The sequence below is a fragment of the Hyla sarda genome, chromosome 3 (assembly GCF_029499605.1).
Source record: "Hyla sarda isolate aHylSar1 chromosome 3, aHylSar1.hap1, whole genome shotgun sequence".
NCBI lineage: Eukaryota > Metazoa > Chordata > Amphibia > Anura > Hylidae > Hyla > Hyla sarda.
Window position 1 is genome coordinate 86,243,723 of NC_079191.1, and position 27,007 is coordinate 86,270,729.

General features: G+C 45.8%; 1 long non-coding RNA gene across 1 annotated transcript; it reads left to right on the forward strand.

Moving 5' to 3' along the window:
- Positions 1-27,007, forward strand: LOC130361480 (uncharacterized). The gene is made up of 4 exons (XR_008891014.1): positions 1-75; positions 19,364-19,459; positions 25,688-25,790; positions 26,850-27,007. It is a non-coding gene; the product is annotated as an uncharacterized LOC130361480 (long non-coding RNA).

Sequence of the window (27,007 nt, forward strand, 5' to 3'; positions counted from 1 at the left end):
AGGCCATTGTGGCTAGGATTTTCACCGCTCCCTGGTCTCCCTGGGGCTCTCACTTTGTGCTCTCCAGTTCATTAGGTGAGTGACAATTTAAGGCACTTTGGCTCATGGAGCAACCCAAATGCTGGAATTCTCTCTCCAGCTGGTTGTTAGAAAATACAAGGACAGCAGTGGTGTCTCCAGCTGTTGACAAATGGGAAACTAATACAGCATGAAAATACTAGCTTGTCTGGTATGTTCAAATTGTATGTACTAATCTGTCCAAATGTATGGCTCTTCATAATAATGTATTGCTCTTTTTCAAAAAACAATTCTGTGACACAACCCTGCTTAGTGCTTAGTTGCTAGGCCCCTTTCACACTGATGTCTGTGCTGGCAGTGGGATGGGCGATAGAAGATAGCGGGAGAAAAATTTGTGCTTGCAATGTTTTTTTCTCCTGCTATCGGAATAATGGCCACAGTAACTGACATCAGAGAATCCCATTCAAGTGAATGGATCCTCTCTGCCCTTTATGCCTCCTGTTGGGCTCCGTCACACTAACGGCCATCAAAGGCACAAAAAAAAAAGAGCCTTAACGGTCGTTTGTGGCGGAGCCCAGCGGCAGTGTGAAAGTAGCCTAAGCTAATTTGGCTTACTCTATTCTAAAAGCGGACTACTTTCTAAGTAAGTGGTTCCCCATGCTTGAAAGTATTTTCACTGTTGTTTATCTTTTTTTTAAGCCAAGGCGGTCATGGTCTACATTTTCATTTTTTTAAACATTTGCGCAAAAATGTTGTGCCTTTTTAACAAAGGCGCAGTTAATAAATGCTGTCCACTGCATCGGCAACTGCACAGCCCTGCCACCCACAGCCAGTTTTTCCTAAAATGTCTTTTTCCCAAAAAAATGATGGGAACAGTTTGATAAATCTCCCCCTATGACCATACATGCCACATTAATTTTCCCCAAAAATATTTCAAGGTAAAAGTTCTTCTGGGCTGGGATTTTCAACTATTCTTGCTGTGTGATGCATCAGGTTCCATTCATCCAGTTGGTGAAATCTCTTTCCATTACATCAGTCAAGAGAGAAGTCCTGCATGAACTGATACAATTTGTCACTGCCGCACTAACTTTACATTTCAAAGCTGTACATAGCAAACAAATTTCATTCTCTTCAAACGTTTATTAGTCCTCTGCTTCACGGCCTTCTGTGGTTACACTGTCATGCTCTGGTGATCGACTGGACTAGAGGCCAAATTTTTCTTTGGAGTAAGCATTGCTTCTTTCATTGGCCCCTGGTCCTTATACCATTTCCGTCAAAGCATCAAAGGCCAGACCTTCCTAAACTCCAAGCACAATATTTGTATTTTGCAGATGTCTGTAGCAACAGTAGGCTGAGACCTCACCACCGCAAAGACAATACAACTGTCCTGTTGTCTTGCCACCAGGCCTTTCTCCTTCTCAAGGCAGGTATACTCTCTAATTCTCCTGAAAACCAAGGCTATGCCCGCCCAATTACTGGATATTCAAATATTAAATTTGACCGAGATTTTATCCAGGTTTCATGTATTCTTCTTTCTGGGAAATTGTATCAGTTAGGGAATTTGTATTAATGCACCCCTGTATTTACTGTAAATTTGTAGGGGACTGAATAAAATTTGTAGGGGACTGAATAAAATCATCCCAAACAATAATGTAACCAAACTCCAAACTGGATCCTCTCAGCTGGTACCTGATCAAACCCCTAAAGGAGTACTCCGCCCCTAGACATCTTATCCCCTATGCAAAGGATAGGGGATAAGATGTCAGATCACCGGGGTCCCGCTGCTGGGGACCCCGGGGATCGCTGCTGCGGCACCCCGCTATCATTACTGCGCAGAGCGAGATCTGCACGTAATGACGTCCGCCCCTCGTGACGTCACGGCCCGCCCCTGTCAATACAAGTCTATGGGAAGGGGGCGTGGCGGTCGCCACGCCCCCTGCCATAGACTTGCATTAAGGGGACGGGCCGTGATGTCATGAGGGGCGGAGCCATGACGTCACGCTGCTCCGACCCCTGTATCGCCCGTCATTACGCACAGAGCGAACTTGCTCTGTGCAGTAATGATGGCGGGGTGCCGCAGCAGCGATCCCCGGGGTCCCCAGCAGCGGGACTGCGGCGATCTAACATCCTTTGGATAGGGGATAAGATGCCAGGGGCGGAGTACCCCTTTAAGAATCATGCCCCAAACCAGACTCCAGATTAATGCCAAGGAAGTCGAGGTCTTATCCGAGTTCTATTCACAAAGCTCCTACAATCTAAGTGTAGTAAGTAAATGCGAAGAGTGGAAAACACTATGGGGGAAATTTATCAAAGCATTTAGTAGGTTTTTTTTGCTTAAAATTGTTGCAAAAAAGTCGCATGTGCGACTACGCTCTTTTTTCTGCGACTTTTTGCATGTTCAGTGTCCTAAGCAAAAAATAAATATCTTGCTTACCAAAGCAAAAAGTGATTTTTGACTTGCAGTGGTCAGAGATTTATCAAGTGCAAAAGTCGCAAAAAAGTTGCATCGCATGAAAAAACCTACTAAATTTACTCCAGCTCAGACATGGAGCAGAAAAAGCCTCTACCAAAGCAAAAAAAGAAAAATTGCTTACGTGAAAGAAATTTATCAACAGGCTGAAAGTAGTTAATAAGTCGCACATAAGCAAAAAAATTGTAAGAAAAAAATAACTAAAAAAAGGACTACATAAGCAAACATTGATAAATGTCCCCCACATTGTTATGTTTTTATATTAACCTATAATGGCTACTTCAAAAACTTGGTTATGCCCTTTGAATTGTGATGCCCTGGCAGCTTTCCAGGAATAGTGATATGTGTAAAGCCCGCAAGGCTGTGTTTGTGCGAGGGGCGGAAGTAATTAATAGCTCCTTGCACTTCCAGGTGGGGCTTATTGGGAACAGGTGGGGGCGTGTGTATATATAACTCTCCCCTCTCCTACAGGGGCGGAGCACATTTCATTTGTGGAATCTCTGCTTCCTGTGTCTGGTGTTTGAATCGCCTGCAAAATCTTCAGAGCTGCTGCTCACGGTGCCGAGGCCTAGATGATCATGAGTCTGGCTTGGGGGGTGCAGGCGCGCCATCCCTGGCAGCTCCGCTGGCTGTCTTATCTGGGGATGCTGTGTCTCACTCTGATTATAAGGTAATATAGGGCAGGTATGGTGCTGGCTGGCTCTTCCCGTAGTGGGGTGCAGGAGCGGCAAGCAGGTCTCGTTACAATATAACAGTATAGTGCAGTGCTCTGCAGATGATCTCGTTACAATATAGTATACATGTTATATAGTTATGGTGCAATGCTCTGCAGATGGTCTTGTTACAATATAGTATACATGATATACAGCTATGGTGCTATGCTCTGCAGATGGTCTCGTTACAATACAATATATGCTATATACAGTATAGTGCTATACTCTGCAGATGGTCTCATTACAAATAAACTTTATACAGTTAGTGCAATGCTCTGCAGATGGGATGGTTTCAGTATAACATACTATATAGGGTATTGTGCAATGCTCTGCAGAGGGTCATTACAGTTAGCATGTGTAGTGTGGTGCAGGGCTCTGCGAAGGGCCTCGTTGCAACACAGGGTGGCTTGTGTTGGGTGTGGTGCAATACTCTGCAGAGGATCTCGTTGCAGGGTAGCATATGCTGTGTGGTGATGCATTGCTCTGCAGAGTGTCTTGTTTCAATATAACATATTGTATACAGTAGGGTGCAATGCTCTGTAGAGATATAACATAGGCTACATCTAATTAAATCATAGTATACAGTGTAATCCTCGTTATTTGCACGATCATGGTATCCATATGGTTCATACGCTTGGTTTATAATGGGCATACACGCATTACTGGTACAAGGTGCACACAAGTAGAGCATCTTCACGGTTTGATAACTCCATGAGTTTCTTATCGTCCGTACTCTCATGGTTAATTCATACGCTTATGGCACACTGCTCGTACGCGCATAGTATGTATACAGTTTCATGTGCTAATATCATTATACAGTACATATACTCACTGATTTTATATTCACAGCATTTATACTGTGCAAACTCGTTTATACTGTTCACCTCATGGTTATTCTCTCACTCGCTGGTGTCTTACACACTCCATAAACTTGGCATTTATGCTGCTCATATATTGTGGGCATGTTCATGGTCTTACGTTCTTTCTATCCATGTTACGTTCATGGCAGTCAAACACCTCATACTTATCACTGGTTCATACGCTCAAAGCGTCATTCGGTTCATATGTTAATGGTATTTCATACTGGTTATGGCAGTATACTGCCTATGGCAATTATATGGTTCATACACTCATGGCAGTTATAGTGGTCACATGCTCACGGTTCTTAAGTTGTTCACACGTTCACCGCATTCATACACGCAGGGTTCACACGCTCATGGCAGTTATATTGGTCACACGGTCATGGTTTTGTGGTTCACACGTTCACCGCATTCATACACGCAGGGTTCATACGGTTCATACGCTCATGGTAGTTATATTGGTCACACGGTCATGGTTTTGTTGTTCACATTTTCACAGCATTCATACACGCAGGTTCATACGGTTCTCACACATAGTGTCATGCTGTTTCGTGCCCTGCTTACCTCGTATACATAGAAGGTGTGTGGTGTAATGGTTACTCTGTGTATAGGGCGCTAGTTGGGTAGGTGGTTCAGTACAGGTAGCTCCTGGCCAGAACCTAGCTCCGCAATTGGGTAGCAGCTGCTGGCATGTGAGAAAAAAATTTAAATAAAAAAATAAATAAATTTTAAAAAATACACGTCTGCAGGTTAGTCTAGGGTCCAGACATGGCCAATTGTTACTGACACGTCTTTAGAGCAATACCATGCTATCATGCGACTGTCTACCGACACGTCTGCAGGTTAGTCTAGGGTCCAGGCATGGCCGGTTGTTACTGGCACGTCTTCAGAGCAATACCATGCTATCATGCGACTGTCTACCGACACGTCTGCAGGTTAGTCTAGGGTCCAGGCATGGCCGGTTGTTACTGGCACGTCTTCAGAGCAATACCATGCTATCATGCGACTGTCTAGGGTTCAGGCATGGCCGATTGTTACTGAAACATCTTCAGAGCAATACCATGCTATCAGGCGACTGTCTACCGACACGTCTGCATCTTAGTCTAAGGTCCAGGCATGGACGATTGTTACTGACTTGTCTTCAGAGCAATACCACGCTATCACCGACTACTAACAAGTCTTCAGAGCAACCGTTACACATAACTGACTACTGACATGTCTTCAGAGCGGTCTAGGCATGTTTCATAGTTAGTGGTTACTGACACATCCTCAGAGCAATGTCACAGTGTGTTTTGTCCTTTGACTCCTTTTCAGGTTGGTCCAGGTCAGGTTCACAGATGCGGTTGCTTCTGTCCAGTCCTCAGAGCAGTAGCGTGCGTGGTGGCCTACTCTCGCTCTCATTCACCGGGTATGCACCTAGTGTAGGGAGCTCATACGTTGTTTCCTTATTAATTCCGTTTTGTCTCTTTGTTTAGTTGCTTCAGTGGTCCAGGTGTTTCAGCAGTGCAGCTGCTTCCGGCAGCAGCACTTGCAGTGCAGGTGCGATATACAGTATGGTGCCCCTCAGACATTCTGCCCACGGAGATTCTCAGCTCCTCGCTGCTTTAGAGTCAGGGTTCCCTAGGACAAGGGTCCCCCCATTGTCAGGGCCCATCACTGGGTCTATTTTGTTCTTTCACGGTGCCATGCAGGTGGGCTTGGGGGGGGGGGGGGCACGAGGCCAGTACAGCAACTCACTCTCAAAAAAAAAAATTTTTGTTACTGACACGGCTTCAGAGCCACACGCCAGCTTCATACAGGTTTCTTGTAAGGAATACTCATGATGTTACCCTGTTGCCTGACTCCGCTTCAGGTTAAAGGGGTAATGTCAGTTGCTACTGACTCGCTTTCAGAGCAGTTTTGTCGTTTGTTATATTTATTATGACCTGACACGTTTCAGGTCAGATACAACCGCTGTTGTATTTCTCGTTTACGTTATCATTTTGTTATAGTACACAGATTCAACTATCCGGCATAGTTGCACGTTCTTTTTAAGGAGGGCCAGCATTTAGTTGCAGATAGATTGTGTATTTAATACACAGTTACATGACTTATTTCTTTAGGATCAGGGATTGAATCGTGGTTGCTGCTGTCTCAGGTACGTTGCTCACGCAGGGACCTCTTATCTGCAATGGGTCATCACTCCCAAGTCCATTTGGGTCAGTTCAAATGGTAGGTAGGTATGTATGTCTGTTACAGTCTCAATCAGATAAGATGCCTTTGTTAACCTTGTCAGGTGACATGACTCACACGGTCTATCAGGTAGATATGTATTTATTGCCATTTACCTGTCAGTTTAGTTTTGCCTCTTAAATAGCAGGGGATTGGTGCTTGTCAGACCTGCCATGAAGTTAGCCTTTCAGTGTCCATTTTAAGCAATGTCACAAGTAGGGATGGTAATAGATATAGTTCAGTTAGTATATTGGCAGGGCATGTTATCCTTCTCAGGTCGTTACTTTACAGATGGACGTTACTACCACAGTTTCCAAGGTATGGTTACCACCTCTAGTAGTCACTAGTTGGTCGAGGCTACTCTTTCAGCACACTAGGTATAGTCTACTTCGGGTATGTGAAGATCAATGCTGGGTGTAGGATGTGTTATTTCAGGAATTGTATTTATCCTAGCATGGTTGTTTTTGCCCTCTATAGGCGTGCCCTCATTGCGCGGTTATGGCACAACTCAGACCGCTATGCTAGGGTAAGATCTTGTATAGGTATATAGGCAATCTTTCCTGTCACTAGATCATGTGTGGAGCCTGAGCACAAATGTCACTTCCATCCAACTGAAAAAAAAAATGTCAAGGCCAACACTCTGTTCCATTCTTTTGATGATACAGTTGTATCTTTTCTTATCTTCTCTTTAAACCCAGTGTATATTTAGTGATGTGTAGACTGAGATAACCAGCCTGTCACAGCAATATAATCTGCAGATCTTATCCCTTAATGTAAATGTTTTGTATCTCTGAAACTTACCTGGTGACTATTATGTAAGAAAAGCCTTTTGAGTTTTTAAGAAATTGGATTTACTTAAATAATGAAAGGTAAAGGGCGTTCTGCTGCTGCAGAGTCCCATTGATTTCAACAGGAAGAAATTCAGATTCCGGCATCTGCATAAAGAATAGTTAAGTCTATTCTTTCTGCAGAGTCCGCAAGGAACTGCATTGCCATCTAGGAGATGGTGCATTTCCAGCACCTTTTGGTTAGTCAAATGTACGGGCATTCTGCACATTTTTCGCCCGTATGAACATAGCCTAAGACCGCACACACAAGTAAATTCATTATTGAACCTAGCCACCCTGTTCTTACAGCATCAGTCTGTGTTCATAACTCCAGGCAAGATTTTTTGTTGACTTGGATTATAGAAGATATATCATCTTCTAGGGTCATTCTCCCAAAATGGCAGACCACTCTAGTGTACATCAGTCCTTTAACTTAGTTTCTTGTCACAACTCAAGTTTGTTTCCTATAAAGTTAAGGACTTTGTGGCAGGTCATCCTTCTTGTGCACAAAACAAGATCTCTAACCAAAGTCCTGCAGAGTTGTTGCAGCCTTTGCCAGTTCCAGGTGCTCTATCGATGTAGAGTACCATTGACTATATTATGCATCTTACTAGTTTTGGGACTTCACTAGAATCTGGATGGTAGCAGACAGCTTCCCAAGGTGTTACATTTTATCAAACTATCTCTTCTAGCTTTCCTGTTTTATAAAGTTTATCTTATCTTAAATAGTTTGCCTAAATACATTGTTTCTGACAGAAGGGTTCAATTTACCTGTAAATTCTGACACTTAACCCTGTCTTCCCTACCTATCACCCTTTGAACAATGATTACTCATGTAAACTAATGGAGACATCTATCAATGTTTGCTTATGTATTCCCTTTTTTTTTTTTCTAACAATTTTTTTTTCTTATGTGCGACTTATTTATCAACTGCTTTCAACCTGTTGATAAATTTCGTTCACTTAAAGCGTACCTGTCATAGTGCAAAAAAAAAAAGAAAAAAAGTGAAATGTTACTCAGGACCCAATCCTGATCATGTGCATATCATTTCTATGTGTCTCAGACTTATATATCCAGAGATATAAGCATTTATCTGCTGGTGAGTTACTTTTTCATTGTGCAGGCTGGAGGGGGCGTGTCAGTCTGTCTCCCTCACAGGAGCAAGCCTTTGCAGTCAGCCAATCAGTTCTCTCTACTCTGTAACCCTTTCCTCTCTGGTTTTATGCTGTGTCAGAGCAAGATACTTGGAGCTTGCCTGCAGTAATCAGAAGACATTATGCTGAATTCATCACAGGATAAAATTTATAAATATAAGAATAGATCTTTATAAAATTAGCGCAAGGATTTTTTATATAAAAGTACAGCATTTTTATGAATACATGTTCTATCTGTTTTATCTTCTCCTAGTAAAGCTGGATGCTAATCAGCATAGCTGTCACTATGTGTGTCATTCATCTTTCACAGACTCCTGAATGTCTGATCAACTTCTTTGTCATTCAGGAGTCCGAGAAAGCTTTGACTATTTCAGCATGCTGGGAGTTGTAGTTTAGTAACAACTGAAGCTGCAATGTTTGTAAATAACTGTGTTAGAGCAGTGTTGCCTCCAGCTGTTGTAAAACTACAGCTCCCAGCATGTCCACACATCCTTTATCTGTAGTTTTGCATACACTCAATAGAAATCTCCTATACTGGATACCGGTATGCTTTACGGCCGGTATCCAGTATGCTGTAAAATCTAGACTAGTCTGTCTGGCTAAAAGACAGGCGACCCCTAGTGGCGGCTATTTTGAGCTTGAATTTCAGGTGAAAATTTTCATTTTTTTTAACAGGTGTATATTGTTAAATGTCATATTATAATGAGTCCTGCAATATATGAAAAGTTTTTAACAATGACAGTGCCTCTTTAAGCACTTTTTCTTTTTTTGCTTTGGTAGTGGCTTTTTCTGCTCCATGTCTGAGCTGGAGTAAATTTAGTAGGTTCTTTCATGCGATGCGATTTTTTTGCGACTTTCGCACTTGATAAATCTCTGACCACTGCAAGTCAAAAATCACTTTATGCTTTGGTAAGCAAGATTTTTATTTTTTACTTGGGACACTGAACAAGCAAAAAGTCGCAGAAAAAAGAGCGTGCAACTTTTTTGCGACAATTTTAAGCAAAAAAAAAAAAACTACTAAATGCTTTGATAAATGTCCCCCTAAGTACTTACCTTCTTCATGGATATAAGAAAGGTAGAGGGGATCTTCATATTGTTGCTGCCAGATCTCTTTCCATGTGGTGATCGCCGTCACTTACCACAGTTGTTCTGCAGCATACCCCCCATCACAGTTATTATTGGTGCCTTTATAGCATGTTCTGGTTTTTGAACATTTCAAGGGCCTACACGTTACTGTTTTCCTTTCTACCACCTCGTGTCTCGGCACCATATCTTAGGACTCCTCGAGATGTGTTCATTGTTTGTACAGAAAGGGTTAAGCTTCTTCTGACCTTCTGCTTGCTTTTTTTCTTGACAGGTTTCTACCTGCACAGATTGTCAGTGCACCTGCCTGTTACCCATGTAGACTCCTCTCTTTGTATTATCCATTTTAATGTTCTTTGTGATCTGTAATGCCGAACTGCATAATATCTGTGCTTCTGGTTGTGCCACCTGAATGGCAGTGGTGAAAAATATCAGCCCACATGTTATGTATCATATTTCAAGTTTCCCCATTTGAAAAACAAAAGATAATAACATTATTTTAAAGAATTGCAGATAATGCCATTTTTAATATAATCTATAATCTAATCTTTAATTAAAATTTGCCAAAACGTAAATTATCACATTAATGATGTGGAAAAAAAAAATTCAATTTTTATGTACCAATCATGCATCAGGGACATAGGGGCTTTGGGTTCCTATAAGAATCCTCCAATAACAACTCCAATATCTGACTCAGGTGAAATATGCACTAGTAAAATTGATGTATTACTTGGAAAGGCCTGGTTTGTAGCATTTTATATGGAGCTTTTACTATAAGTTTTAGTATGTGTTGTAAAACCAACAGTAACATGAAACCAACAAAAAGTCATTTATTCTGGAGTAATAATAGCTACCTGTAATGATATAGAGCATCCAGACAAGCCAACAGTAACTAAAGCTAAAGATAATGTGATCAACTGGCTCCAGAAAGTTAAACAGATTTGTAAATTACGTCTATTAAAAAATCTTAATCCTTTCCGTACTTATCAGCTGTTTAAGTTGTTGTTCTTTTCTGTCTAAGTGCTCTCTGATTAATCCTGTCTCGGGAACTGTCCAGAGTAGAAGCAAATACCCATAGCAAACCTCTTCTACTCTGTGCAGTTCCCGAAACAAGCAGAGGTGTCAGCAGAGAGCACTGTTACCAGAAAGAAAAGAACAACTCAACTTCAGCAGCTGATAATTATTGAAAGGATTAGGATTTTTTAATAGAAGTAATTTACAAATCTGTTTAACTTTCTGGAATCAGTTAATATATAAAACATTTTTTTTCCTGGAATACCCCTTTAAGGCCTGTTCATATCATATCGGTTTGCGGTATGCAAAGAATTACCAGCAAAAAAGTATGCCAACGTATTGTGTTACGTATATTTTTGCTCTAAGGTTGTCTCTAAATTTGTTGCAGTTACCTTTTTGCTACTTTTCAAGTAGATGATTTTCTCATTTTATGGCAAATTACTAGATGATGGGGCCTGTAAAGTCGACACTGAAAATGTGATCCAAGTCTTTTCCCTCACTCATGCCCCTGACGATATCTATGATCCAATTAAACAATTAGCCAATTTACCATTTTGCCCTTGAAAGACCACAGCAGTGGTGAAATGTGTGTGTGGGCTTGCAATACCCCTTTAGGTGCCCGCCACACTATCTCAAGCATCTGGGGGGTTCTTCTTTTTGCTGTCCCAGGTAGACAAGGGTCTTTGCTCTTGCCGGTCTCTTTATCTGTCCTGGTTTGGATGTATTGTGGCCCTTAAAACAGATACTCTTCCCCGCATCCTGCATTATTTCCAGACTCTTCATGTTGGGGTTCCTGCCTCTCTTTTCCTTAGATTTCGATCCCTTGTGCTTAAATAAATCTGTGTCCAGAGCTCTCTGAGTATCTGTTACTCCTTTAGGTTTGCGCTTGCACTATTACTTCCATACTACAGACTGCACTCTCTATTACCTAATGCTTTTAATAGTGGGAAATGGGGTCTTCTGTAGTGTTGCTCGTGAATATTCGCAATTCGAATTTTATTCGCGAATATCGCATATTCGTGAATTCGCGAATATAGCGCTATATATTCGTAATTACGAATATTCGTTTTTTTTTTGTTTTTTTTTTCACAGTACACATCACAGTGATCACCCCTCTCTGCTTCCAGCTTGTGTGGTGTAAGAAGGCTCTAATACTACTGTGTGAGACTGGTGTGCGAATTTTCGCATATGCGATAATTTGCATATGCTAATGTTCACATATGCGAATTTTCGCTTATGCTAATTTTTGTATATGCAAATTTTTGCATATGTTAATTTTCGCACACGCGCATATTCGCATATGCGAAAATAAAACGAGAATATTACGAATATGCGAATATTCGTGAATATGACGAATATTCGTCCATATATTCGCGAATATTCGCGAATTCGAATATGGCCTATGCCGCTCAACACTAGTCTTCTGCATCACTTTCCACAGTCTACACCAAAGCTTCAGTTTGTAGATCCTCTTAATTAGATCTGCAGGATGGAAGAAATGGTCCCCTCTGTTTGGGGTAACTCATATTTTTCTTTTTCTTTTCTTCTTTCCCATTTATCTTATTTCTTTCAACCTTTCCTCCTCTTATTCTCTCTTTTCCTTTCTCCTCTTTCTCATCCTCTCTGTATATTGTCGTCTTTGTAGTAATCTTCATTGTTTTATTCTACGTGTTTTGTCTGTGTTTTGTTTTTGGAACAAGTTTAGTAGGGAGGAGTGTTTCAGTTATTGCTCTGGTTTGCATGTTTGGTCCGTATACTTGTCTACGTGTTGTTTGGGTTGTGCTTCTCTCTAACATGTTTGTTTGCATATTGCTTTTGTAGCTGTGCAACACTCTTATATACCCTTCTTGTACTGTATATGGGACTTTACTTGCTCGCTCATGTCACAACTCTTTATTGCACAGCTTTTTTTGCCTTATATTGTGCCTTAATGCTATAATTGAGTAACGGGTCACGGCAGGTGGTGGATCCTCTGGGCCTGTGTGGATGATGATGTGAGCCGTGCCAGGGAGTGGAGTCTAAGGTGCCGCTGGTTTTCACCAGAGCCGCAGCAAAGCGGTATGGTCTTGCTGCTGCAGGCAGCACCCAGGTCGCTACCCCTGGCACGACACACAGGTAGCTGGGAGGTGGCATAGCACAGAAGGAGACTGGCAGGACGTGGCAAGATGGCAGTAGGTCAGGGCAGGTAAGGTAGCAAGGAACAGTTACATGGTAACAGGGACAAAGGACTTTCACTATGGCACAAGGTAACCAAAGATCCGTCAGGGAATCAAGAAAGGAGCTGATATTTAAGGACAGGAGACAGGTGTAGACACTTGATTAATTGAGCACTGGCCCTTTAAGTGAAAGAGCTCCGGCACGTGTACGCCCTAGGAGGAGGGGGCACACGCAACAGGGCTGAGAGGACACGGAGAGGTGGAAGATGAGGGAGGTGAATGATGGGCTGGGATTCACATGCGGCACATCCTGCGGTGCGAATCCCAGCCCCGCCGACTGGGATATAAGCAGAGAGCACTCACGGCTGGCGTATCCGGCCGGAGCGCATGCGTTACAGATTTTTTCTTTTTATAAAACGTAAAATAAAAATTGATTTACCATAATTATGACCCTGTCCAGAACCTGAGCCCATTGATGCTTGCCCTAATGAGCCCGGAGGACAATATTTAATTGTCCCAATATATCATGTTTTTTTTTCTATTAAACAGGAGATGAACAGCTACTATATTTTTAGACAAAGAGCGCGTCCGCATGGTAGGGCAACAACACTCTTTGCTATACGCAGCCTAAGCCCATTGTGTTTGTCAAATGTATTTTACAATGTGTGCTTCACCCATTTTTTCATACTAAATGGGGATTTTCCATGAATGACTATTACAATAATAAGTTATTAAAAAAAGATAATATTGCAAGCGAACAATATTTTATCTTTACAGTGTGCATAGAAGAGACCAAATGGAGTTTTAAGACCAAAAGAACTGATAACTTTGACAGTGAAAACTGCAGTCCTAACATTACCATAACCAAAGAACACAATACCTTATGCTAACATTGCAATGATGAGAATGGTCACTAAATTACGCTTCGTTCCTGAGTGAACCCAATGGAAATAAATGCAATTAGACGGACTGATTAAGTTACATTAATTCTCTTTTACAGTATAAGTGTTACGCCGAGCGCTCCGGGTCCCCGCTCCTCCCCGGAGCGCTCGCTACACTCCTCTCACTGCAGCGCTCCGGTCGGTTCCACGGACCCGGGGCGCTGCGATACCGCCTCTGGCCGGGATGCGATTCGCGATGCGGGTAGCGCCCGCTCGCGATGCGCACCCCGGCTCCCGTACCTGACTCGCTCTCCGTCAGTTCTGTCCCGGCGCGCGCGGCCCCGCTCCCTAGGGCGCGCGCGCGCCGGGTCTTTGCGATTTAAAGGGCCACTGCGCCGCTGATTGGCGCAGTGGTTCCAATTAGTGTTTACACCTGTGCACTTCCCTATATCACCTCACTTCCCCTTCACTCCCTCGCCGGATCTTGTTGCCTTAGTGCCAGTGAAAGCGTTTCCTTGTGTGTTCCTAGCCTGTGTTCCAGACCTCCTGCCGTTGCCCCTGACTACGATCCTTGCTGCCTGCCCCGACCTTCTGCTACGTCCGACCTTGCTTCTGTCTACTCCCTTGTACCGCGCCTATCTTCAGCAGCCAGAGAGGTTGAGCCGTTGCTAGGGGATACGACCTGGTCACTACCGCCGCAGCAAGACCATCCCGCTTTGCGGCGGGCTCTGGTGAAAACCAGTAGTGACTTAGAACCGATCCTCTAGCACGGTCCACGCCAATCCCTCTCTGGCACAGAGGATCCACTACCTGCCAGCCGGCATCGTGACAGTAGATCCGGCCATGGATCCCGCTGAAGTTCCTCTGCCAGTTGTCGCTGACCTCACCACGGTGGTCGCCCAGCAGTCACAACAGATTGCGCAACAAGGCCAACAGCTGTCTCAACTGACTGTTATGCTACAACAGTTACTACCACAGCTCCAGCAACCATCTCCTCCGCCAGCTCCTGTACCTCCCCCGCAGCGAGTGGCCGCTTCTGGACTACGACTATCCTTGCCGGATAAATTTGATGGGGACTCTAAGTTTTGCCGTGGCTTCCTTTCCCAATGTTCATTACACTTGGAGATGATGTCGGACCAGTTCCCCACTGAAAGGTCTAAGGTGGCTTTCGTAGTCAGCCTGCTGTCTGGAAAAGCCCTGGCTTGGGCCACACCGCTCTGGGACCGCAATGACCCCGTCACTGCCTCTGTACACTCCTTCTTCTCGGAAATTCGAAGTGTCTTTGAGGAACCTGCCCGAGCCTCTTCTGCTGAGACTGCCCTGTTGAACCTGGTCCAGGGTAATTCTTCCGTTGGCGAGTATGCCGTACAATTCCGTACTCTTGCTTCTGAATTATCCTGGAACAATGAGGCCCTCTGCGCGACCTTTAAAAAAGGCCTATCCAGCAACATTAAAGATGTTCTGGCCGCACGAGAAATGCCTGCTAATCTTCATGAACTTATTCACCTAGCCACTCGCATTGACATGCGTTTTTCCGAAAGGCGTCAGGAGCTCCGCCAAGATATGGACTCTGTTCGCACGAGGCGTTTCTTCTCCTCGGCTCCTCTCTCCTCTGGTTCCCTGCAATCTGTTCCTGTGCCTCCCGCCGTGGAGGCTATGCAGGTCGACCGGTCTCGCCTGACATCTCAAGAGAGGACACGACGCCGCATGGAGAACCTCTGCCTGTACTGTGCTAGTACCGAACACTTCCTGAGGGATTGTCCTATCCGCCCTCCCCGCCTGGAAAGACGTACCCTGACTCCGCACAAAGGTGAGACAATCCTTGATGTCCACTCTGCTTCTCCACGTCTTACTGTGCCTGTGCAGATGTCTGCCTCTGCCTTCTCCTTCTCTTCTGTGGCCTTCTTGGACTCTGGATCTGCAGGAAATTTTATTTTGGCCTCTCTCGTCAACAGGTTCAACATCCCAGTGACCAGTCTCACCAGACCCCTTTACATCAATTGTATAAACAATGAAAGATTGGACTGTTCCATACGTTTCCGCACGGAGCCCCTTCTAATGAGCATCGGATCTCATCACGAGAGGATTGAACTTTTGGTCCTCCCCAATTGCACCTCGGAAATTCTCCTTGGACTTCCCTGGCTTCAACTTCATTCCCCAACCCTGGATTGGTCCACTGGGGAGATCAAGAGTTGGGGGCCCTCTTGTTCCAAGGACTGTCTAAAACCGGTTCCCAGTAACCCTTGCCGTAACTCTCTGCTTCCTCCAGTAACCGGTCTCCCTAAGGCCTATATGGACTTCGCGGATGTTTTCTGCAAAAAACAAGCGGAGACTCTACCTCCTCACAGGCCTTATGATTGTCCTATCGACCTCCTCCCGGGCACTACTCCACCCCGGGGCAGAATTTATCCTCTCTCTGCCCCAGAGACTCTTGCCATGTCTGAATACGTCCAGGAGAATCTAAAAAAGGGCTTTATCCGTAAATCCTCCTCTCCTGCCGGAGCCGGATTTTTCTTTGTGTCCAAAAAAGATGGCTCTCTACGTCCTTGCATTGACTACCGCGGACTTAATAAAATCACGGTTAAGAACCGCTACCCCTTACCCCTCATCTCTGAACTCTTTGATCGCCTCCAAGGTGCCCACATCTTTACTAAATTGGACTTAAGAGGCGCCTATAACCTCATCCGCATCAGAGAGGGGGATGAGTGGAAAACAGCATTTAACACCAGAGATGGACACTTTGAGTATCTGGTCATGCCCTTTGGCCTGTGCAACGCCCCTGCTGTCTTCCAAGACTTTGTTAATGAAATTTTTCGTGATCTGTTATACTCCTGTGTTGTTGTATATCTTGATGATATCCTAATTTTTTCGGCCAATCTAGAAGAACACCGCCAGCATGTCCGTATGGTTCTTCAGAGACTTCGTGACAATCAACTCTATGCTAAAATTGAGAAATGTCTGTTTGAATGCCAATCTCTTCCTTTTCTAGGATACTTGGTCTCTGGCCAGGGACTACAAATGGATCCAGATAAACTCTCTGCCGTCTTAGATTGGCCACGCCCCTCCGGACTCCGTGCCATCCAACGTTTTTTGGGGTTCGCCAATTATTACAGGCAATTTATTCCACATTTTTCTACCATTGTGGCTCCTATTGTGGCTTTAACCAAAAAAAATGCCGATCCCAAGTCTTGGCCTCCTCAAGCGGAAGACGCCTTTAAACGACTCAAGTCTGCCTTCTCTTCGGCTCCCGTGCTCTCCAGACCTGACCCATCTAAACCCTTCCTATTGGAGGTTGATGCCTCCTCAGTGGGAGCTGGAGCTGTCCTTCTACAAAAAAACTCTTCCGGGCATGCTGTTACTTGTGGGTTTTTTTCTAGGACCTTCTCTCCGGCGGAGAGGAACTACTCCATCGGGGATCGAGAGCTTCTAGCCATTAAATTAGCACTTGAGGAATGGAGGCATCTGCTGGAGGGATCAAGATTTCCAGTTATTATTTACACCGATCACAAGAACCTCTCATACCTCGAGTCTGCCCAACGGCTGAATCCTCGTCAGGCCAGGTGGTCTCTGTTCTTTGCCCGATTTAATTTTGAAATTCACTTTCGGCCTGCTGATAAGAACATTAGGGCCGATGCTCTCTCTCGTTCCTCAGATGCTTCTGAAATTGAACTCTCCCCTCAACACATCATTCCTCCTGACTGCCTGATTTCCACTTCTCCAGCCTCCATCAGGCAAACTCCTCCAGGAAAGACCTTTGTTTCTCCACGCCAACGCCTCGGAATCCTCAAATGGGGTCACTCCTCCCATCTCGCAGGTCATGCGGGCATCAAGAAATCTGTGCAACTCATCTCTCGCTTCTATTGGTGGCCGACTCTAGAGACTGATGTGGTGGACTTTGTGCGAGCCTGCACTATCTGTGCCCGGGATAAGACTCCTCGCCAGAAGCCCGCTGGTTTTCTTCTTCCTCTGCCTGTTCCCGAACAACCTTGGTCTCTGATTGGTATGGATTTTATTACTGACTTACCCCCATCCCATGGCAACACTGTTATTTGGGTGGTCGTTGATCGATTCTCCAAAATGGCACATTTCATCCCTCTTCCTGGTCTTCCTTCAGCGCCTCAGTTGGCTAAACAATTTTTTGTACACATTTTTCGTCTTCACGGGTTGCCTACGCAGATCGTCTCGGATAGAGGCGTCCAATTTGTGTCTAAATTCTGGAGGGCTCTCTGTAAACAACTCAAGATTAAATTAAATTTTTCTTCTGCATACCATCCTCAATCCAATGGACAAGTAGAAAGAATTAACCAGATCTTGGGTGACTATTTACGACATTTTGTTTCCTCCCGCCAGGATGACTGGGCAGATCTTCTACCTTGGGCCGAATTCTCGTATAATTTCAGAATCTCTGAATCTTCCTCCAAATCCCCGTTTTTCGTGGTGTACGGCCGTCACCCTCTTCCCCCCCTCCCTACCCCCTTGCCCTCTGGTCTGCCCGCTGTGGATGAAATTTCTCGTGATCTTTCCATCATATGGAGAGAGACCCAAAATTCTCTCTTACAGGCTTCTTCACGCATGAAGAGATTCGCGGATAAGAAAAGAAGAGCTCCTCCCATTTTTTCCCCTGGAGACAAGGTATGGCTCTCCGCCAAATATGTCCGCTTCCGTGTCCCTAGCTATAAGTTGGGACCACGCTATCTTGGTCCTTTCAAGATTTTGCGCCAGATTAATCCTGTCTCTTACAAACTTCTTCTTCCTCCTTCTCTTCGTATTCCTAATGCCTTTCATGTTTCTCTTCTTAAACCACTTATCATTAACCGTTTCTCTCCCAAATCTGTTCCCCCCACTCCTGTCTCCGGCTCCTCGGACATCTTCTCCGTCAAAGAAATTTTAGCATCTAAAAAGGTCAGAGGGAAAACCTTCTTTTTAGTGGATTGGGAGGGTTGTGGTCCTGAAGAGAGGTCCTGGGAACCTGAGGACAATATCCTGGACAAAAGTCTGGTCCTCAGGTTCTCAGGCTCCAAGAAGAGGGGGAGACCCAAGGGGGGGGGTACTGTTACGCCGAGCGCTCCGGGTCCCCGCTCCTCCCCGGAGCGCTCGCTACACTCCTCTCACTGCAGCGCTCCGGTCGGTTCCACGGACCCGGGGCGCTGCGATACCGCCTCTGGCCGGGATGCGATTCGCGATGCGGGTAGCGCCCGCTCGCGATGCGCACCCCGGCTCCCGTACCTGACTCGCTCTCCGTCAGTTCTGTCCCGGCGCGCGCGGCCCCGCTCCCTAGGGCGCGCGCGCGCCGGGTCTTTGCGATTTAAAGGGCCACTGCGCCGCTGATTGGCGCAGTGGTTCCAATTAGTGTTTACACCTGTGCACTTCCCTATATCACCTCACTTCCCCTTCACTCCCTCGCCGGATCTTGTTGCCTTAGTGCCAGTGAAAGCGTTTCCTTGTGTGTTCCTAGCCTGTGTTCCAGACCTCCTGCCGTTGCCCCTGACTACGATCCTTGCTGCCTGCCCCGACCTTCTGCTACGTCCGACCTTGCTTCTGTCTACTCCCTTGTACCGCGCCTATCTTCAGCAGCCAGAGAGGTTGAGCCGTTGCTAGGGGATACGACCTGGTCACTACCGCCGCAGCAAGACCATCCCGCTTTGCGGCGGGCTCTGGTGAAAACCAGTAGTGACTTAGAACCGATCCTCTAGCACGGTCCACGCCAATCCCTCTCTGGCACAGAGGATCCACTACCTGCCAGCCGGCATCGTGACAATAAGTTTATATGACCTGAAGAAACTTTAATCTTCTACTTAGTCGATGTCCTCTATCATGTAAATCAGATTTAGTGTCACTACAAAGCTATTTCTAGTGTAACATAATAATAATTGTCATATTCATCTTAGCTGGGATAATGTCCTGTGAAGAAGAGCTGCACAGAAATAATGCCTCCCGGCGGCTTCAACAAGTTCCTATTGACTGTTTTACTTGCAGAGATGAAACTTGGCTGGAGTTTGTAGATGATACCATATGAAGCTGGCATGATACCCATTTGGCTGCTCAGCATAGAACACACCTGCAGAGTAGGAGGTGAGGAAAACATTACTCTCAGGGAAGCTTGTGTACAGCATGGGGGCTAGCTGGGCACGAATTGGCTTTCTGTTGGGAGGTTTGTCTTAAAGAGTGAACCCTTTTTACAATATACTTATTCACCTATTACAGTGACCCCCCGACCTACGATGGCCCCGACATACAATAATTTCAACATGCGATGGCCTCTCAGAGGCCATCGCTTGTTGAAGGCAGCATCAACATACGATGCTTTTTTTGTCGGGGCCATCGCATAAACGGCCTCAGCTGCCACCGGATAGCCGTTTACGGTGCCCCGTGAGCTCCGGTGATGTCTCTTATCTGTCCTCGGGGCTCTGGCGCGTCCTCTTCGGGATCCCCTGCATCGTCGGCGCTCTCCATCGTCGTCATCACGTCGCTGCGCACGCTGTCCCGTCATCCAATAGGAGCGGCGTGCGTAGCGACGTGATGGCGGCGACGGAACGCGCGGATGCCGGGGAAGCTGAGGCCTTACCGGAGCGTCGGGGACACCTCGGAGACGCGGCGACAGCGATGGAGGGCGACATCCCGGGCAGCGGTGACGGTCCGGAGCGGGGGGGACAGGTGAGTACAACTTCCTCTAACAGTGGTCTTCAACCTGCGGACCTCCAGATGTTGCAAAACTACAACACCCAGCATGCCCGGACAGCCGTTGGCTGTCCGGGCATGCTGGGTGTTGTAGTTTTGCAACATCTGGGAGTCCGCAGGTTGTAAACCACTGTCCTATACTTTACATTGCAGATGATCCATATTAGACCAATATATGGAGGGTTAATCCAAACAATATACCAAAAAATCACCGTAGTGATCCACTAGTTCCCCAATTTACCATATATAGTAAGAAGAAAATTATTAAATTTTATTATTTCATATTATTTCACACACAAGAAAGATTAAAAAATCAGGGTGTCTCTCTTTCCAGGTATTAAGGTATACAAAGAGTACCACCAGGACTCAAAGGTGATACTGTATGCACCTGCAGTGTGCCATACAGAGGGAAAGGACACCGCTGTGTTTTAAAATCAATTTGCAGCCCCCCTTGACATGTTTCGCCACTCACACGGTTTTGTCAAGAGGTAACAGGTCTATACTTTACATTGCACGGATCTCTCAACATGCGATGGTTTCAACAAACGATGGTCCATTTGGAACGGATTACCATCGTATGTTGAGGGACCACTGTAATTTGTGTTTAGCGGCATAGGCCATATTCGAATTTTCGATATTTTGCGAATATATGGACGAATATTCGTCATATATTGGCTAAATTTGCATATTCGTAATATTCACGTGTTATTTCCGCATATGTGAAAATTAGCATATGCTAATTTTTGCATATGCAAAAATTAATACGCCAGTCTCACACAGTAGTATTAGAGCCTTCTTTACACCACACAAGCTGGAAGCAGAGAGGGATGATCACTGTGATGTGTACTATGGAAAAAAAAATACGAATATTCGTAATTGCGAATATATAGTGCGATATTCGCGAATAAAATTCGCATTGCGAATATTCGCGAGCAACACTGCTATTAATATGTTAACTTTGTGTGCAATATTACAATACAATATTGTGGCCATTGATATTGAAAGAACCATCATGTTATATTATCGCTCATTCAATATTATTGAGTTGTCATTGATTCCTTCTGTAGGCATGAATCAATGCAACCATGACCCGGGGCTGTGGGCAATCTGTAGGTGACTACAATTTTCCAAGGATGTCTGCTGTGGGGACTACAATGACCCAGCCGCAGCCCATAGCGACCAATCACAGCTCAGCTTTCACTTTACTAGAGCTTGTTAGCTGAGCTGTGATTGGTCGCTGTGGGAAAATCGCTAAATTTTTTCTCACACAGTTTGATAAATCTGGGTCAATGTGGTTATCTATGCTATAGCATTGGTTTTGACATATTCAATGCAGGACATCTCTCATTGAGAGTTCACAAGCAACCATCATCGCCAGTACATGGTATACATTGTAATCCTGAAGACACAGTGGTAACTTAGACTTCACCCATGAAGTAAAATGTTTCTAGTAAAACAATGCAGAACATTGCAGCGCACCCACATTGTCTGAGGCACCCTTATCTAGGCCACCCTTCAGTCTTGTCTCTCCATGGGTGTCCTCCTACAGCACTGTCAGTACCCAATTATCCTATAAATTAACATGGCTGGTATTTACTAAGACTGGCTTTCATATGCAGATCTTATTTAAAAGCCCGCCTCCACTGGATTTATTGAAAGGCGCTTACCTCTCAATAAATTCAGTGTATCTGTAGCCCATCCAGCAGGCCCAGACTGGCCTATCGGGATCTATCCCGGTGGTCTGCTTGGCCTGGGGCCACTTTGGGGCCGGATTAACATAGGGGCTTCAGGCCCCTACATGAAAATAGGACCAGCGGGCTGCACAGTCGGTGGAAACTTTGCTGCCCGCTCCGGTCTGTGTCCGCCCGCTCCGTCTGCCACCCTGTCCACTCTGTCTGGCCGTAGCCCAGGGGAGTCACGCGCGGCGTCATTCCCCCTGCCTTCACGCCATAAAGCTGGGAGCCCGGCAATGCTGCTGCGCACTGGACGGATCTGCGTGTGATTAAGGTAAGCATAGGCTGCGGAGAGTAGGTTGAGGAGAACAAAAGAATAAAGTTGGCGTGCGGGGGGGGGGGGTTAGCAGACTGAGGAGAGGGGGTGTTGTATATGTATTATTGATGGGGGGAGGCTGGGGGTGGCGAACAAGGAGGAAGGGGTGTATAATTATGATTGATGGGGGGAGGCTGGGGGGTTAGGACCAAGAATGAGGAGGGGGGGTGTATATTTATGATTGTTGGGGGGTTAGGACCAAGGATGAGGAGGGGGGTGTATATTTATGATTGCTGGGGGGTTAGGACCAAGGATGAGGAGGGGGGGTGTATATTTATGATTGGGGGGGTTAGGACCAATGATGAGGAGGGGGGGTGTATATTTATGATTGATGGGGAGGCTGGGGGGCTAGGACCAAGGATGAGGAGGGGGGGTGTATATTTATGATTGATGGGGGGGGGGGTTAGGACCAAGGATGAGGGGGGGTGTATATTTATGATTGATGGGGGTAGGCTGGGGGGTTAGGACCAAGGATGAGGAGGGGGGTGTATATTTATGATTGATGGGAGGGAGGCTGGGGGGGTTAGGAACAAGGATGAGGAGGGGGGTGTATATTTATGATTGATGGGGGGTGGCTGGGGGGTTACGACCAAGGATGAGGAGGGGGGGTGTATATTTATGATTGATGGGGGGAGGCTGGGGGGTTAGGACCAAGGGTGAGGGGGTGTATATCTATGATGGGAGACTGGGGGGGGTTAGGACCAAGGATGAAGGGGGGGTCTATATTTATGATTGCTGGGGGGGGGGGTTGGGACCTATGATGAGGGGGGTGTATATTTATGATTGATGGGGGGAGGCTGGGGGGTTAGAACCAAGGATGAGGGGGGGGGGTGTATATTTATGATTGCTGGGGGGTTAGGACCAAGGATGAGTGGGGGGGGGGTGTATATTTATGATTGATGGGGGGGGGGGAGGCAGGGGGGTTAGGACCAAGGATGAGGGGGGGTGTATATTTATGATTGATGGGGGGGAGGCTGGGGGGTTAGGACCAAGGATGAGGGGGGTGTATATTTATGATTGATGGGGGGAGGCTGGGGGGGTTAGGACCAAGGATGAGGGGGGGGTGAATATTTATGATTGATGGAGGGGAGGCTGGGGGGTTAGGACCAAGGATGAGGGGGGTGTATATTTATGATTGATGGAGGGAGGCTGGGGGGTTAGGACCAAGGATGAGGGGGGTGTATTTTTATGATTGATGGGGGGGAGGCTGGGGGGTTGGGACAAAGGATGAGGGGGGGGTGTATATTTATGATTGATGGGGGGGGGGTTGGGACCAAGGATGAGGGGGGGGTGTATATTTATGATTGATGGGGGAGGCTGGGGGGTTAGGACCAAGGATGATGGGGGGGGGTGTATATTTATGATTGATGGGAGGCTGGGGGTTAGGACAAAGGATGAGTGGGGGTGTATTTATGATTAATGGGGGGGGGGAGGCTGGGGGGTTAGGACCAAGGATGAGGGGGGTGTATATTTATGATTGCTGGGGGGTTAGGACCAAGGATGAGGGGGGTGTATATTTATGATTAATGGGGGGGCAGGCTGGGGGGTTAGGACCAAGGATGAGGGGAGGGTATATATTTATGATTGAAGGGGGGGGAGGCTGGGGGGTGTTGGTGAGGATAACAAGGATGGGGGGTTTGGGGAGGTGTGAGGCTGAGGAAACCAAGGATAAGGGGGAGGTGTATATGCATGATTGATAGATGCGGGGTCCAAAGAATATGGGATAAGTTATAGATTGTGGGGGGATCCGTGCGCTGGGACCCCCGCGATCTCCAGTACGGGCCTTGGCAGTCAGCTGGAAAAGAGGTATGTCGACCCTGCACGAAGTGTCGGCCGACACACCCCTCCGTATACTCCATAGAGATACATGGAGGGAGCGTGCCGACCACGGCTTCCTGTGGGGTCAGACGTTGGCTTCTGGCATACTGAGGTCACGTCACCGTGGGGGTGACGTGACCTCATGTCTAAGCGCAGCGGTGCAACGTCTGAGTTCACTGTGCCACCGATCAGTGCGCCCGCCACCCTGGCTGCTCTCCATCTCTCGTACAGGGCCCCGCTTGTCCTCAGTGTACAGGGCCCCGCTTGTCCTCAGTGTACAGGGCCCCGCTTGTCCTCAGTGTACAGGGCCCCGCTTGTCCTCAGTGTACAGGGCCCCGCTTGTCCTCAGTGTACAGGGCCCCGCTTGTCCTCAGTGTACAGGGCCCCGCTTGTCCTCAGTGTACAGGGCCCCGCTTGTCCTCAGTGTACAGGGCCCCGCTTGTCCTCAGTGTACAGGGCCCCGTTTGTCCTCAGTGTACAGGGCCCCGCTTGTCCTCAGTGTACAGGGCCCCGCTTGTCCTCAGTGTACAGGGCCCCGCTTGTCCTCAGTGTACAGGGCCCCGCTTGTCCTCAGTGTACAGGGCCCCGCTTGTCCTCAGTGTACAGGGCCCCGCTTGTCCTCAGTGTACAGGGCCCCGCTTGTCCTCAGTGTACAGGGCCCCGCTTGTCCTCAGTGTACAGGGCCCCGCTTGTCCTCAGTGTACAGGGCCCCGCTTGTCCTCAGTGTACAGGGCCCCGCTTGTCCTCCGTGTACAGGGCCCCGCTTGTCCTCAGTGAATGCACCTAATGTGGGGGGATCTGTACTGCACCTAATGTGGGGGGAAACTAATATGCTTTAAAATGCATGATTTTACCTTTTATGAACAAGAAAATGATGACGTGCTGGTATAATGACGCAACACTATGGGGCTGGTATGTAATTTTTTCAAGGGCTGGTTTTCACACCCAGTCTGCCCTGCCATCCAGCAGCCTTAAAATCTATGCCAGGTCGGAGCTAGCATTGATTTTAGCTACAATATAAATTTTACACAAACAGAACAAAACACGGCCGAGATCTAAGCTGTCACTGGGTCATATAAACATATTAGCACCAACAAATAGAATACCAGTCACTTGAGGAACATTGGGGTAGGTGGTGCTGTGCTCTGGATGACATACATGTCGTCTGATCTCTGGATACTGGATCTAATCTCTGTATACTGCTGCCTATAATTATTTCAGCCTTGTGTCATTTCTTAGTTATGTACATGTACGTCCATTACTAGTACTGCCCTTTATCTGTATCTTTTTATTCTCTGTGATAATCTCTAAATTTTATGTATATGTGTACATTTATATTATTGAGCTTTAATAAGGTTTTGTGCAATTTTGGCATGAATGACTGGTGTTCTATTTGTTGGTGTTAATACTACAATATAAATTGTTGTAAAGGAGGGGGCAATGTCTCCTTCACACTAGACCTCACCCATTCATTAAGCCCAGTACACAGCAACAAAAACTCCCCAAATCGTGCAGAAAATGGGGATTTGCACAAAAATAGTTACTGGTTGCCATTCTGTGTGAGGCAAAAACACTGATGGGTCCCCCCTAGTGTACATAATAATCAACAACAATAATCATCAGGAATTTTACCCTTGCTAAAAGCTCTCCCTCCCAGTTTACCTAAAGGCACCGTATAGGTAACTTCAGCCCTGAAATTGGCTACAAACCATTGAAGAAAATGACACTCACTATGACTTATTTTGTATTCTACAGAAAGAAGAGAAAGATTCCAGCAAAGAGGAATATATAGAAAAAGACACTAGGACAAAAATAGTCCCTAGATAAGCCTAAAGTTGACCTTTCCACCAAGCTGCCGGTAATGAGCATACACTGTCATTGCATATTTGTCACTCGGAATGATTTCTGGTCTTTGAGGTCAGTAGCCTCTAATAGATCTTTCTACAGTAACCCCATTCAAATGTCAACACATTCACATCCTTCATGCTTCTTGTCTACATAGCCATAAATATTCGCCATTAGTATGAGTCCAATAACAGGTCCTGCATTTACTTTGGCCATTTTGAGAATACATTAAAGCGTACGTGTCATATCACAGGAAAAAAAAAAAAAGATGCATATACAGTACAGACCAAAAGTTTGGACACACCTTCTCATTCAGAGTTTTCTTTATTTTCATGACTATGAAAATTGTAGATTCACATTGAAGGCATCAAAACTATGAATTAACAGATGTGGAATTATATACATAACAAAAAAAGTGTGAAAATATGTCATTTTCTAGGTTCTTCAAAGTAGCCACCTTTTGCTTTGATTACTGCTTTGCATACTCTTGGCATTCTCTTGTTGAGATTGAAGAGGTAGTCACCTGAAATGGTTTTCACTTCACAGGTGTGCTGGTGTGGAGGAGGTGTGATGGTGTGGGGGTGCTTTGCTGGTGACACTGTTGGGGATTTATTCAAAATTGAAGGCATACTGAACCAGCATGGCTACCACAGCATCTTGCAGCGGCATGCTATGCCATCCGGTTTGCGTTTAGTTGGACCATCAATTATTGGCTATTTGACCAAGAAGGAGATTGATGGGGTGAGTGAAGGCAAAAAGGGCAAACAAGTGCTAAGCATCTCTGGGAACTCCTTCAAGACTGTTGGAAGACCATTTCAGGTGACTACCTCTTGAAGCTGATCAAGAGAATGCCAAGAGTGTGCAAAGCAGTAATCAAAGCAAAAGGTGTCTAGAACCTAGAATATGACATATTTTTGTTATGTATATATTTCCACATGTGTTAATTCATAGTTTTGATGCCTTCAGTGTGAATCTACAATTTTCAGAAATAGTGATAAACTAGTCTAATTGAATTTGCAAAGAAGAAATGGTTAAATGTTTCTCCTCAACATTGTGCATATTGTTTTTCCAGCTACAGGAAACAAATGGATGAGGTGATTGCTGCTTAAGAGATCTGCAGGCTATTAAATTCCTCCCTACACTGTGGATGTTTCCTCACTGTGCTAAATAAGACACATAGACATAGCAATGTATGTTTGTTATTGCGTTTGTCCATGATTGTTACTTAGA